This window comes from Centruroides sculpturatus, unplaced genomic scaffold (assembly GCF_000671375.1).
Source record: "Centruroides sculpturatus isolate CEXI.00-Female unplaced genomic scaffold, Cexi_2.0 scaffold187, whole genome shotgun sequence".
Taxonomy (NCBI): Eukaryota; Metazoa; Arthropoda; class Arachnida; order Scorpiones; family Buthidae; genus Centruroides; species Centruroides sculpturatus.
In genome coordinates, this window is record NW_019385662.1 from 209,184 (window position 1) to 223,503 (window position 14,320).

The window sequence follows — 14,320 nt, forward strand, 5'->3', positions numbered from 1 at the left end:
TTGTGCTTAATATGGTACAGTTTGTACAGGTTTCCATCCTTTGTCAAATTCTAATGCTGATATTACTTCAAAACGAGTCCATTAGTTTTTTCTTTTTGTCAAAATTGTTCGCAGTGACAGATTTTAATTGTGTACGTGCACTCATTATTTGGAACCATCGACAAAGAAGGCGAACAAACCAAGAAGTAAAAACTGCATCCTTGATTTCGATGCCCTTTTTAGGCAATGTTAAAGTTTTGACCAACAGATAAATTTCGGATAAAAGTTCCTGGTGACACATACATTCGGAAGATGTGTCACCTTTGGAAAGGAAGTAAATCCGGGGAAAGATGCGATCACATCCTTCCATTTTTTTATTAAATGTTGGAAAAATTTTTCTTTATAGACTATGTGAAATTTAAGCGTTATTCTTAATTAATTAGATATATTTTGTCGTGGTTAATTAAAATTTCCATCTCATTCGGTCTCTCACATGTGTGTTATTTCTTATCCTCCAACAATAACAGCCGGAAAAGTAAAATTACTGCAAACTTAAATTATTTTAACACACAATATTCTGAAAAATAAAAATCTTGCCTGAATTGTAAATGGTTTAATAATTGCATTCCAGCTTAATTTAATATCTGGTTGATTAATTAGAAATTTAATTGAATCGCTGTATACAGAGCTAGTAAAGTCCGCCATAAGAAATGAAGAGTATGAAATAGGACTGGGATTATGTAAAACCGTGTCAACTTTCTACTTTGCCATAAGAGGAGGAAAATTAGTGGAAAAAAAAACATTATTTAACAGAGATAAAGTATTTTATATATGAGAATATTTTTTACCATTGCCTAAAATGAAACATTAATTACAAAATCACAATTTCATAATTGTTATAAAATGCAGAAGATTTACCTGTAGATGCATATTTATAAATATATTATTATACTTGTCATCGTCATACCAATATTGTGGCGGTTGATATATCAGTACACATCTGAAAATAATCAAATCACTTATTTTATCATTCATAGTTTCAATATAGGTTAATTTATACACGGTCAGGAAACTTTCTGATTTTCGAGCAATGTTGACAAAATTGACTTCCCATGTGCCAAGATCGTAATTGAGTGGAAACCTCTATTTATTCGAAAAGTATCGCTCGCTTCCGCCATTTTGATAACAAATCAAAATTTTCAAATGGGAAGATGGTTACGTCACATATCAATCAAGCCTAGAATTCACTCAGAAACACAATAGAAGCATCGAATTTATTCGTTTAGGAGTTATTTTTCGTGCAAAATTACTATTTTGTTTTTGACATCTAACATAAATCTTTGTATTATAAATGAATCATCGTGCTATTAATGGCTAAACATGGCATAGAAATGTTCTTGATGGAATGGCCACAGAGATCTTCGGATTTAACGCACTAGACTTTTATCTGTGGAATATCTAAACTTCCTAATGTTTGAGCTGTAATTCGTGGTCTGGCATATTACAACTGAATCTTGAACTGTTATGATTAAATTTCATTTTTAATGCTTTGGCGTGTTCGTGGAGACTCTAGTTGAACATCTGAAAATGTGCATTCACATCTTGTAACCACTTTGTAAAACATTTTGCATGTGAATAACTCCTAAACGAATAAACTTGGGAGAAAACTGATGCCTCCATTGTATTTCTGAGTGAATTCTAGGCTTCATTAATATATGACATGGCCCATTATTTCTAGTTGAAAATTTTGAGCCACTTTTAAGATGATGGCTTACAAGATGGCAGCCGTGAATGCCACCCTAATCAAAAAATAGCGGATTCCACCCAATTACTATCAAGGCACATGGGAAGTTCATTTTGTAAATGTTTCTCAAGATAAAAAAGATTTTCCAGACTTTTGCCTTATTTTGTATATTTTTTATATACCTAAAATTTAATTTTTTTCGTAGTGAATCCAAAATACCATCTGCTTCAATTTCACGTTCACAAGACTTTCTTGTCGGCTATATAATAAAATTTATTAAAATGTTAGAAAATAAAGAATATACACGAAGTTATATAATAAAATACTGTTTAAAACATAATAATTACATTAAATGTAAGTATTCTCCAAACATAAGTTTGATTCGATTTTTCTGAAAAAAAATTACTTTAAATGAAAATTAAACCTTATTACTTTTGCAAATTGCACGGATAATAATCATATATAAAAGGTACAGGTTACAGTACAGATTGAAACAAATTTAAAACATCTATACAAACTGAAAGACTTAATTTCTAATAATAATACAAACAAGTCACTTAGGCTCTTCATTATTATCACAGACTTCAGACCACAAATTTTATATTTATATTATAATTTGTCTTAATTAAAAGTATTCAAGGAATCCCAAAGAAATATAGTAAACATATTTGTTCAGTAAATGCTCAAGTTTTACTTTCAAATATTGATTAATTATACGGCAAAAATTGCTACATCCTGATAATGTATCAATATACTCAAAATCACACCTATATGTCGCTCATATATACGAACATTAATTACGTCTATTTTCATCACTAAACATTATTGAGTGCCATTTTAGCCTCCACTTTAGTCCTTTCATGACATCACTAAAGCTTTTGCATACCGGTGTAAGTGGAAGTCTGGTCAGAAATGGACGGATTTAAGAGGTCGTGCAGGGCGTAGTTGCACTTTCGTCTGAGACTTATCCCCAGTAAACAGGTGATAAAAGTTTTTCAGGGGCATAATGTTTCCTTTCTGCATCCCTCTAAAGATTTCTTGATCCGCTTTTGGTCAATGACACATATGTCCATGGTGTTGCTTCAAGTATACGATTCACAGTGGTCCACATTGATATTCCTGGTGTCACAGTTTCTCTGATTTGTGCTGCAGATGTTTTGAGGTCTTCCACAGATGCTCTTACAATGCTCCGATTTCGGCGTCTATCTGCACTAAACGGCAGTCCTGAGCATTGACTACTGGTGTAGAAGTGTTCAAATGACCACTGTTGCCAACATGGAAACATCATTGACACGTTACGTCTAACATGTGCAACAACCTGCGATAATTCCACCTAGTCTCTTAAAGTCGTACAATACACCACTTTTGAAACAATTCGAATTGCTCAAAAAGAGAACATTGAGTACTTGTCCTAGCATGAAAACTACTTGCACTTCACTACTACACAATCACCTTATATCTTTTTGCACCAAACGTCAATGTCACAAGCCCATACAGATAGCAGTGATGCAATATCACGTAATGGCCGACAGCTTTGAAAAATTAATCGGAAAAATCTATCACTCCTTATCATGAATGAGATGCACCAATGTCTACAATTTCATCATCCTTCAGTGTCCCCGTCAGTATGTATTTAGATAAAATAGATCCATTCATTTATACACAAGTATAAAATTTTTCTAACAATTCGGTTTTCTTGACTTCAAATCAAAAAACTTAGTTACAAAAACGTCCGCTAGGGAATAATTCAAAATGTCTTAAAACTGACGATACACACGTTACGTTGTGTGGCTATGCAACCGAATGCTCGATATGCTGGCCTTCATTTTCGGCAACATACTGAAATCGCCAAATGGGCATTCAACGACAGCATTCAGAGTTTTGAAGGCATGCATATCGAGCCCGCTGTTGCTTAAGTCTCAAAACTTACGGTACACACAGTAGGCATACTGTGCATACTGTGTGTATTGTAAGTTTTGAGAAATTTTCTGTTATGCACTACGCTGTCGCAGCGCCATTTGCCGCCTTAGTGGGCATTTTTGTAATTAACTTTTTTGTTTTCACATAAAATTATATCACCACAGAAGTCTCCGTGTGAAGTATAACCTCATTCAACTTATTACAGGTAACCCCCGTATAACACGGCACTTCTATAACACGGATTCATTCTAACACAGTTCGAGAATTGGTAACATCCCCCGTATAACACGGTACTTTTATAGCACGGATTCACTCTGACACGGTTCGAGAATTGGGTAAAACCCTCGTACAACAGGAAATGTAATAAATTTTTACATACTTAAGTAATAATAGTTCACGAAAATAATAATTTTCGTGAGGTAAAGCATGGATCTGAAGATAATGCAGAAAAATGCTCAGAGGATAAGGATAACTTGCCAAAAAGAAAACGCTCTCGGTTAATTAATAGTGTTTTTAGTGATGACGAAGAAAACATTGTTTAATTTATATTAATATGTATCACTTTAAAAAATTTTAATGAAGATATTTATTGATGAACTAGCCCAGTGTTGAGAAAAGCGTCACTTCATTGTGCCTGTACACAAGAAGATATTTATCTTAATTATGAAAATATACGAGCATGTTTTTTAATTTTTGGAACCTAACCATCCTTTTTGTATTAGTTCTTTGTTTCGTATAACACGGATTCGTATAACACGGCAATTTTTTGGAACGTAACTACCGTGTTATACGGGGGTTACCTGTAGTTCCAGAGTTATATGGTTTGGGAATATGAACTAAAATTATGGGCATTTGCTTATAGGCCTATATAATTGCGAAGTTTTTCGAATTTTGTAGTTCCTTTACCAAATTTTCGAAAATACTTCAATCAGCATAGAAAATAATATCAAGGTGTTACATATGACGAATAACTCAAGACAGAACTACCAGAAAATCATGTAGCGAGCATCTATGAGAAATTCGTATAAACTGTAATGAAAAACAATAAAAGTTACTTTGTCATTTTCTGCACTAATTTCAACAATAATAAAGATAGGAAAGTTAAGAGTACGTACTTAGCAGAACTATAAAACTGTAAATTATCTTTTTCATGACGTATTTTAATTTTATACAGCAGAAAGCAATGTTACACAGGAATTAAATGTTTGGTTAAATTCCCTTATTTGAATTACTTTAATAAACAGATTTCCTTTTGGTACCAACTGAAAATCGAATATTCAATATTTGAATTTGGTTGTATAATATAATTAAAATTAACTAAACACAAAATTTTTCTCGATTTTTCGTAATGAAAAGAAACAGTAATTGTATTTCTGGTATTCATTGAATTAGTTATGTGTTTCCCTTATAGAGAAATCTATAACATGCATATTTTCGAATTCTGTAAGTCTCAAATACTGTAGATTACTAAGTATTTAAAAATGGTGGATTAAACGTTTAGGTTTCTGTTTACGGCAAAGTGACATTTGGACAATCTGCCGAGGGGGCAATCTCTCAGGAAGTCTTTTGTGGGAAACTGATCCTATTTAGGAGTTACAAACGTGAAGAGAACCATTTGGAGGGGCGCGACCAACCTACCAATGTTCAGTGGTTTTATTCACTCGGCTTCGAGCTTTAGTTACATTAATTTGCCTGGACGTTAGACCATCTTTAAGCAATATTAGTGAAGGAAGTTCGAAGCACAAAATAAAGCTCGAAGCCTTTTTCTGTGACGATGTTTGGTTTCCTCACTTTATTATCATGGTGACATTGCTTCATCCAAAACATCCTGTGGTTGTAGTCTGTGTAATGTGCACTTTATTTACGTCTTACTGTCAAATCTGTTTTCAGTATTCTTATGCCACAACTTTCAAAAGTTTCATTTATTGAGATGTTTTTGCTGGGCTTTACTTTTTCAACCTGGTTTCACCAGTTTTTTTATGGGATTATTATTACTATTATTTATTTATTTATTTAAACATTACTTACATTATTTTACAATTGAATTTGCTATAAATATAAATATTAGTTTAAGCAATTATAAATTACAAAATAGGCCAATGTTTTTCGCATTTCGAACACTTCGGAATAAAAATTGCATTTGTATTTACTCACCTGCTTGTGTTCTAATTATTAAATCAGAACAAACGAAAATCATAAAAACACAGCAACACTTGTTCATACTTTTCACTCTATTATTTGAAACATTCAGTTGTTTCTACACCAAAACTCAATACCGTTGCATGAACTGACGTCACGTTGATGTTACCATTTGCATGACGACATTAAATTTAACAGGTGAATAATTTTCTCCCGATAGTACCTACATGCAATTGTGTTTACATTTTATAAATTAAATTAAAATATTTGTTTTCTATAATTAAAAACATTGATTATCGATAAACTGAAAAAATATTTATTCAAATCTATTCAAACAGGTGATAAATAAAGACTATTTTTCTGACTTTGTATACTTAATTTGCAGAACCAGTTATCCAATATAATAAGTCCTAATAATAGTTGACGTTTTAAGTTTAAATTAAAAAATATTTATTTTCTATATTGAATTTAAATATAACTTTTAAATGGCCGGTCCAATTTTTGATTACTGAAATAATTTTAATTTTTAATGTGTCTCTCTATGACTAACTCATCACGTTTATGTAAAAACAATTTTAATTTCATTGATAATAGCGGAATTATTTTGTTCTCAAAATGGAAACGTTGGCATTGTCAATATAATAAAAATGTATATTTTTCATAAAGGGAAATGACTTCGGCGACTTTGGATGCACCCGTGTTTCGATTTCGGATATGAAACTCTCCTTTTTACATTTTGGTACCTTCAGTCTTATTGCTATTTCTGGAAAACAGCACTGGACATTTGTTGTGTTCATAAAAGGACCCAAAATTGATGGACTGTCAATGGAATTGTATGCTAAATATCGTGGAAATTTCTAATACGGAAAAATTTTTAATTTTTCAGATTAATTAAACGCGAACATTTGCTTATCGTACACTTATAAATGTAATTATTGAAAGCTTTACTTTAGTAACTATTATTACTCTGTTCCTCAAGATTTCTTCTACCACGTCATTTCATAGAACACAAACATTTTTGCATTTATTTAATTCTTTATTAGGTAAATATTCAAGAATGTTTTTAACTATGTGATGAATATTTTCTAATACAAAGCCGGATTGAAGCTGACAGAAAGAAGACGGTGTTCGAGATTCATTACAATTGTTCTTTGCCATTTTCTTCATAATAATGATAATTTTTACTAGAAGATAAAGTAAATATGTTTAGTATTATGTTATGTACAACACTGTATCGTACGTAAAGAATATTCATGAAACAAAATTTAATTATAACGAAGAATACAAAAATGTCTTCAGATCGTCCTTTTCACTACCGTTAAAATTAAAAAAAAAAAAAACACAAATCTTCACTTACAGAGACGACCTTTCATTTGAGGCTATGCCTCTGTAAAATAAATGTAAATTGGTTTTAATTTTAAATTTAGAACTGTTAAAATTTTCTTCAAATAGAAAAATCATGTGATATTAAACAGACGTCATTGCTGATCACCTGATTCCTCCAAAGTGCAGCCAGAAAAGAATGAATTCTTCCGCCAGAAAATAAGTCCACGGAAACGCCTCAGCGAGGTCACGTGATACCATTTGTAAGCGTCCGCCTGTAGCGTGTTACTCCGCGATGTAAACAAGGTTAGGCAATGGCGGTTTCCACTGTGCCTAGTCGATAAGTAATCCGATGAGTTTTCGCTTATATCTCTTTTTATGTGCGACGCCCCCAAAAATTACTATTGTTTAGGACACCTCTATATTAGTGAGGTCTTTTACAATATCAAAATTAGGAGAAAGCGCGTGATGTATTAAAAATAGAAAATTTTATAGTATTTCCTTACTTCAAACTTTTTTCAAGCTGACTCTCGCAAAGGAATTTGAAATTCAAAAAGTAATTAAGTGGCGCCGTCTGTAATTCAAAATACAAAAAAAAAAACAATATTTTTATTACTTTTTCAAAAACGAAATATTTGAGCATAAAATTTCAAATGATATTTTACTTGAAAGTTGTTTAATATGTCATCTGCATTGATTGATAAAAGTAAAATATAATAAAACTTAAAATAACCAACATTTTAATTAAACGCTACATACAGGTAATCCCCGTATAACACGATAGTTACGTTTCAAAAAATTGCCGTGTTTTGCGAATCCGTGTTATACGAAACAAAGAACTAGTACGAAAAGGAGGGTTAGGTTCCAAAAATTATAAAAACATGCTATTATATTTTCATAATTAAGATAAATATCTTTATTAAAATTTTTTTAGGTGATACGTATTAATATAAATTAAACAGTGTTTTCTTCGTCATCACTAAAAGCACTATTAACCGAGATCGTTTTCTTTTCGGCAAGTTATCCTTATCCTCTGAGCATTTTTCTGCATTATTTTCAGATTCATGCTTTACCTTTTGTAAAAAGTATGTAATTTTAGATTGCTTGCTTCTAGTTAAAAGATCTTTATTAATTTTCTTATATGGTGCTAAGCACTTATGGAATAAGGGAAAAACATCTGGCAACAACAGAAGCAGAAGCATCGAGATCTGGCAAAATTGAAACAAGTTTCGAGAAGGACAAAAAGGTATGGACAAAAGGCGAGAAAAGAAAATTTACATACTAAAGTACTAACAGTTCACGAAAATAATAATTTTTGTGAACTATTAATACTTAAGAATGTAAAAATTTATTACATTTTATGTTGTACGAGGGTTTTACCCATTTCTCGAACCGTGTTAGAGTGAATCCGTGCTATAGAAGTGCCGTGTTATACAGGGTTTACCTGTATTTACACCTGTTAATTGCGCAAAAATAGTTACAAAAAAATTCTGATTTTATTATCAAAGATTATTTAATTTGATGATGATAAAATACAAATTAACAGTATTTAAGATAATTATCATTATCTTATTTAAAATGCGCGCACCTAATTAAAAATATGTATTTATTGGTGTTAAAAGATGTAACAAAGACAATATTAACTTTCAATACACACAAATAAAAAATTTCAGCGAGAAAACGGGGAGAACAAAGTTTAATCAAAATCGGTCCATTAAATTTTGGGAACAAACTCAAATCTATAAGCCCATAGAAGGTGTGCTTGCGACCGCAAAACATACATCGCATGACAAAGTTCTTATATCTCGAAAACGAAATCATGGATCCTTTTTTTAAAAATCGTATTCTTGGATTCCTCATCGCAATTAATTGAAAATGGTAAAATTTAATCAAAATCGATGGAATAGGTTTTGAGATCAAACGCAATTCTGTAAGCCACATAGAACAGGCTTCGCTATCGCTCCGCCTCAATAAATGCGCTTCAATATCGAAAATTCGATTTTTACATTTATTGTAATCAAAAAATACAATCGGATTACCTTTCGTTTTGTAGTTAATTTTAGCCTTTTTCTTTAATTTCTGCATTTGAATATTTTAATTTTTGTCATTCTTTTAAATTTTCTAAACATTTATACGTAGTATAAATGATTAGAAAATATTTAAATTGAAATTTTTTATTTGATGACATATGCAGCAACTTTTAAGTAAAATGTCATTTGAAATTTTATGTCAATAATTTCGTTTTTGAAAAAAGTAATTAAAAATATTACTGATTTTTTTTGTGTGTGTTTTGAATTACAGACGGCGCCACTTAATTACTTTTTAAATTTCAGATTCAGTTACGTGAGTCCGCTTAAAAGACGTTTGGGGTAACGATATACATTAATTTTAAATAAAGCATTAATTAGAAAAGGAAATCGGCCGATGATTTTTGGAAGAGGAAAAAGGTTGGTAGAGATAACGACAAAGAGATTTTTTGGTGTTTTGCAATTTGGGATGAAATTTAAATTTATGAAATAACCGTAAGGAATATTAAAAGTTTCTGACGTTTCTTCATTAATTTGTTGATTAGTTTAAAGAAAACGTAAGTACATTTCTCTTTGTTTTGAAAGATTCGAATACAGATTATAAAAAACTAGCAACGAGTTGCTTAAGTTTCTGGCTATAATAGGTTCCGCCATCTGTTATGATATTTTATTTAAAAACTTTATATTTTTGATAATTATAAAATGGCAAAAATCTTAATTTTTAGGGTAGGGATGGCTTTTATAAAAATAAAAAAAAATTCTCGGTTTTTCCTCGTTATTAATATTTACGTTATTAAGTCTTGACCCTACTGAAAATATACACGATCCCTTTATCTCCCCAACCCCACGACCTTTAATCACGATAATTTCATAGCGTCACTCCCCTAGGAAACAAATCTTCCTGTAAAATATCGGAAATTTCATAAATGATATAACACGTTCCTACAAAATACATTGCAAGATATTTTATGCAAGGTATAATACGTCAACGTACGGTACAGTACAGTAATACCCCGAACTTACGCGATAGGTGGGTCCGAGCGGTAACCGCGTAAGTCGAATTCGCGTAAGTCGGGGTATAATTTCGCATATAAATACATATAAATAATTTTTAATTGGAGCCGGAGACTAAAGAAAACAATAATTTAGAAAAAAATGTTTAATAAAATCTTAGATAATACATATGTAATTAGGCCTATATTATTTTACAATTTTTCACATTTACTTGATTATTACGCCATAATTTTAACATTGTTTCCATCTCAGAGATAATACTGTGACATTTACGAATGATGCTCAAATTTACAGATTGAGCATTTTTCACAGCTTCGAGAATTTTTTCTTTGCCTTTTATAATTGTTCTGATCAACAATTCCGGTAGATCAAATTTCTTTGCCAATTCACAAATTTTCATTTTTGTATCGAAGTCTTTAATAATGGGTACGTTCGAAAAGTCTAACGAAATAGGAATAACGATGACGTCATTGTCGTTTAATTCGTTCGACTTTACGAACATATCCAATGTTAACTTTACATTCCAAAGATAAAGTTTTTCTTTTCTTGTTTGATGCAGAAGAATTAGTTTGGATGACATAGTACAGTCTCTCGAGTCTCCGTAGATATAACAAATACAGAAATAAATAACACAAAATAAATTGTAGCTATGTGTGGATTCTGCGCGACACATCCGAACACGTAAGCCGAACAATAGTGTGGGGGGAGTGAGTAATTAAGGGTTGCGTGGCGCTCAAACAAAAGACGATTCGACGAGATTTGAAAATCGCGTAACTCCGGGTTCGCGTAAGTCGGGGTATTACTGTACTGTACTGTACATCAATAGGTTAAGGTGCGTATAATCAACTTTTCCAGAAAAATGGGAAAAGAAGATGGATATTTGAAATAATCTGGCACGTTTGCTTGCCTTTTTACAATGCAAAATATTCCCCGGCTATAAGCCCTTTTTGTCTTTACATAACTATTTTTCTTCCAGCCCGCCTTCTTGCTTAAATATGAAGGACCCGTCATACATCATTGATAAGGCGTTTAAATTGTAGTGTTGTTAATTATTTTATGAAAAAAAATAATTCTTACAATTTTATAATATTCTTTGCATACACAATTAAATCTCCGACCTAATATGACAGATTAACATTCAAATATAAATTTTCCTCAGTGAATTCGTTTCTCCACTCACTCAGCCAATGGCTTGTAATTCTGTTCAACATAATAATTATTTAGAATAGATTAGAAAGGATTTATTTCTTCTGACCAATACCGAAATAAAACGACAATTTTTGAGTTTTATGCTTATAGATAATAGGTGAATTCTTAAGATATAGAAATTAGAAATTTTAGAATTTTAAACATTAGGTGACGCCACTTATTTTTTTAAAAATTGACAGTTGAATTATGTTGAAGTAGTGTGACAGTAATGTATATTTTTATTGTAACTATTAAATAGATTCAAATTTATTTGAGGTAGCGAACATTTTAGGAAGAAATAGAAGGAAACATCGGTACAATAAGACGATTGGGATCTTATCAGAGCTGTAGAGCATGCCTATAGGAGCAAAAAAGTCAAAGGAACCATACCTCTACAAGCGACCCTTCGCGAGATACAGCATTCCAAAATCAGGTCGTGTTGCTCCGCTAAGACTATTTAGCCCAGTGAATATGCCGGCTTTGAGTACTCAATTTGACTGTTCGTGGAATATTTAATTAATGTTATATCGTTTTAAGCGGTGTGGGGACTCGTCCCGAAGCGCACGACTACATGCAGAGCATGGAGAATGGGCAGTATACTAATACATGTTAAAAATTCACCTTTGGAGGTGTATCTCGATAGGTCTCGAGGTTCCTTGGACTTTTTAGCTGGTGTAGGGGATCTACAATTATGGGGGTCCGAAATCACACCACTCATTCAGAGCTTGAATCATAGTCTTTGAATCATGGTCTTAGTCTTTCAGTTTCTGTTGCACTTTCATGAGTAACACAAAATGAATGGTAGCGGATAGAGATCTCTTCGACAGAGATGATTGCCTTTTCATCATCTCTTCGAATTTGTCTTTTTGATTTCGAATCAATAGTGTTGATTGAAGAAGAAAATCTCGATAATGATTACATTGGAATGAAAAAACAAAGTCAGATAACTTTTTACGAAACAGAACAGGAGATTTTTCTGAAAACATTTCTGATTATATAAAATGAAATTTATGAACTTGACGTGAGCAGTACAGTATTGTAAGTCCTTGATGTTTCTTTGTTGAGACTAGTTTCTTCATAACTGTAGACAAAATGTAAGTAGATACTTCTTTACTGAAGATATTTTAAAAACATTTTTCATGAAAACGTTTCGGTTTTTATAAGTTTTAATTCAAGGAAAGATGTAAAACATGGTATATAGAAAGGTGTATTCTTTATAAACTACAATATTACTTGGTCTACTTTTATTCTAAACATCGCTTCTAAAATACTTCGGACGCTGTAATTAATGACACTTTACGAATTCGGTTAATATGTATAAATACATATCCTTTAATAAAAGTTAATTTGGATTCGTTTCTTTTTCAGATTTCAAGTGAAGATGTAATTTTCTGGTGTAAAACGTCGAAGAAAGAATCTGTAGAATTATTTGTTTTAAATTTGAATTATTTAACTAGAGTTAGAAAATAATGTGTGCCGTTATTCCCGTATCTTATTTAACAGAGAACTTTTTATTATTTTCAGATCCATTTTCGGCCAATAGAGGACATTTCTGTGTAATGAGTGGAGAATTGTTTCCAAGAAAACAGAAGAGTTGAAGGATGTATTTATCTTCTTTATGGAATACTGAAATTGAAGTCACTCGTAAAAAGATACATGAGTACATCAATAAGAAGAAGAATTTTATGTAAATGAAGGGAAACAGAAGTTTAAATGAAGATGTTTTAAAATTATATTTTATTTTGTAAAATGCACTTTATATAAATTGTTTTGAGAAATTATATGTATAAATAACATTAATTTTGATTGTGATTATGCATGTTAATATTTTGTGAGCATTGGTGTAAGCAGTTATTGTATATGCTGTAAAGATATCATTGAATTAGTTTTAAGCTTTAAATTTTAGTTTAAGAAAACTTATGAGGAAGATACAAATTACTTTTCTATCTGCGCACAAAATTTTAAAAATACTGCGCTTAAATCTACATTTTAATATATTTGATTGACAATAAGTTTAACAGTTGCTTTCAGGCGTTTTTTTTATGTTTTCATTTATCGTATTTTTCATGTTTTACAGATTTATCTCATCGTAAAACAAAGAATGAGAAGTATCGATGTGAAAGTTGCAAGAAAGAATTCATTTCGAAGATTGGATTTAAATGTCATCAGAGGATTCACACTGGAGAAGGACTTGTCTTGCAAATACTGTAATCGTCAGTTCAACCATTCCACCAATCTATTTAATCACGTCAAGATTCATACCGGAGAGAAACCATTTACCTGTAATCATTGCAAAAAACGTTTTACACAAAAACAGCATCTGATACAACATCTGCGAACTCATACAGGAGAGAAGCCTTTCACTTGTGACCATTGTAAACAAAGTTTTTCAGCTAAAAGAACTCTGATCAAACATTTGCAAATTCATTCAAGAGAAAAACCAATGTAATTACTGTTTTCAAAAATTTTCCGTTAAATGTAATTTAAATCTTCATATTATTAGCATTAAAATGTATATCGTAATTTAGCAGTTACAATTGAGAAAATTTCATATTCATTAAAAATAAACAATAATTAATAATTAGTGTATTTTGCTCTTTCGTATACATTCGACCCCCCTATAACGAAATCCGTTCTTTATGAATCAATTTTGTACTAGTTCTTGCCAATCACAGCCCGACACGTGTGAAGTTTACGGACTACGGCTGTTTGAAAGGTTTTCTTCCATAAAATTAATCGATTCTAGACTAATTCGACTAAACATTTCCAAAATATGTATAATTTTTTTTGGGAATAATCCGTATAAACTATGCTATAAACAAAAAATTGTAGGATTACTTACCGAGTGTGCACCGTTCGACGTCGCCATTGCTCAAGCTTGTTTTCGTCGCGGAGCAGCGCACCAAACGGCGGGCGATTTCTGATAAGTTATTTTTCTGTGAAAACTTCGTTGAACTTTGGAGACATCATTAATATAAATAATTTT

At 31.4% G+C, this 14,320-nt stretch overlaps 1 long non-coding RNA gene across 1 annotated transcript; it reads left to right on the forward strand.

Moving 5' to 3' along the window:
• Positions 1-9,431: 9,431 nt before the first annotated feature.
• LOC111640986 lies at positions 9,432-13,400 on the forward strand. The gene is made up of 3 exons (XR_002759340.1): positions 9,432-9,689; positions 12,703-12,753; positions 12,859-13,400. It is a non-coding gene; the product is annotated as an uncharacterized LOC111640986 (long non-coding RNA).
• The last annotated feature ends 920 nt before the right edge of the window (positions 13,401-14,320 follow it).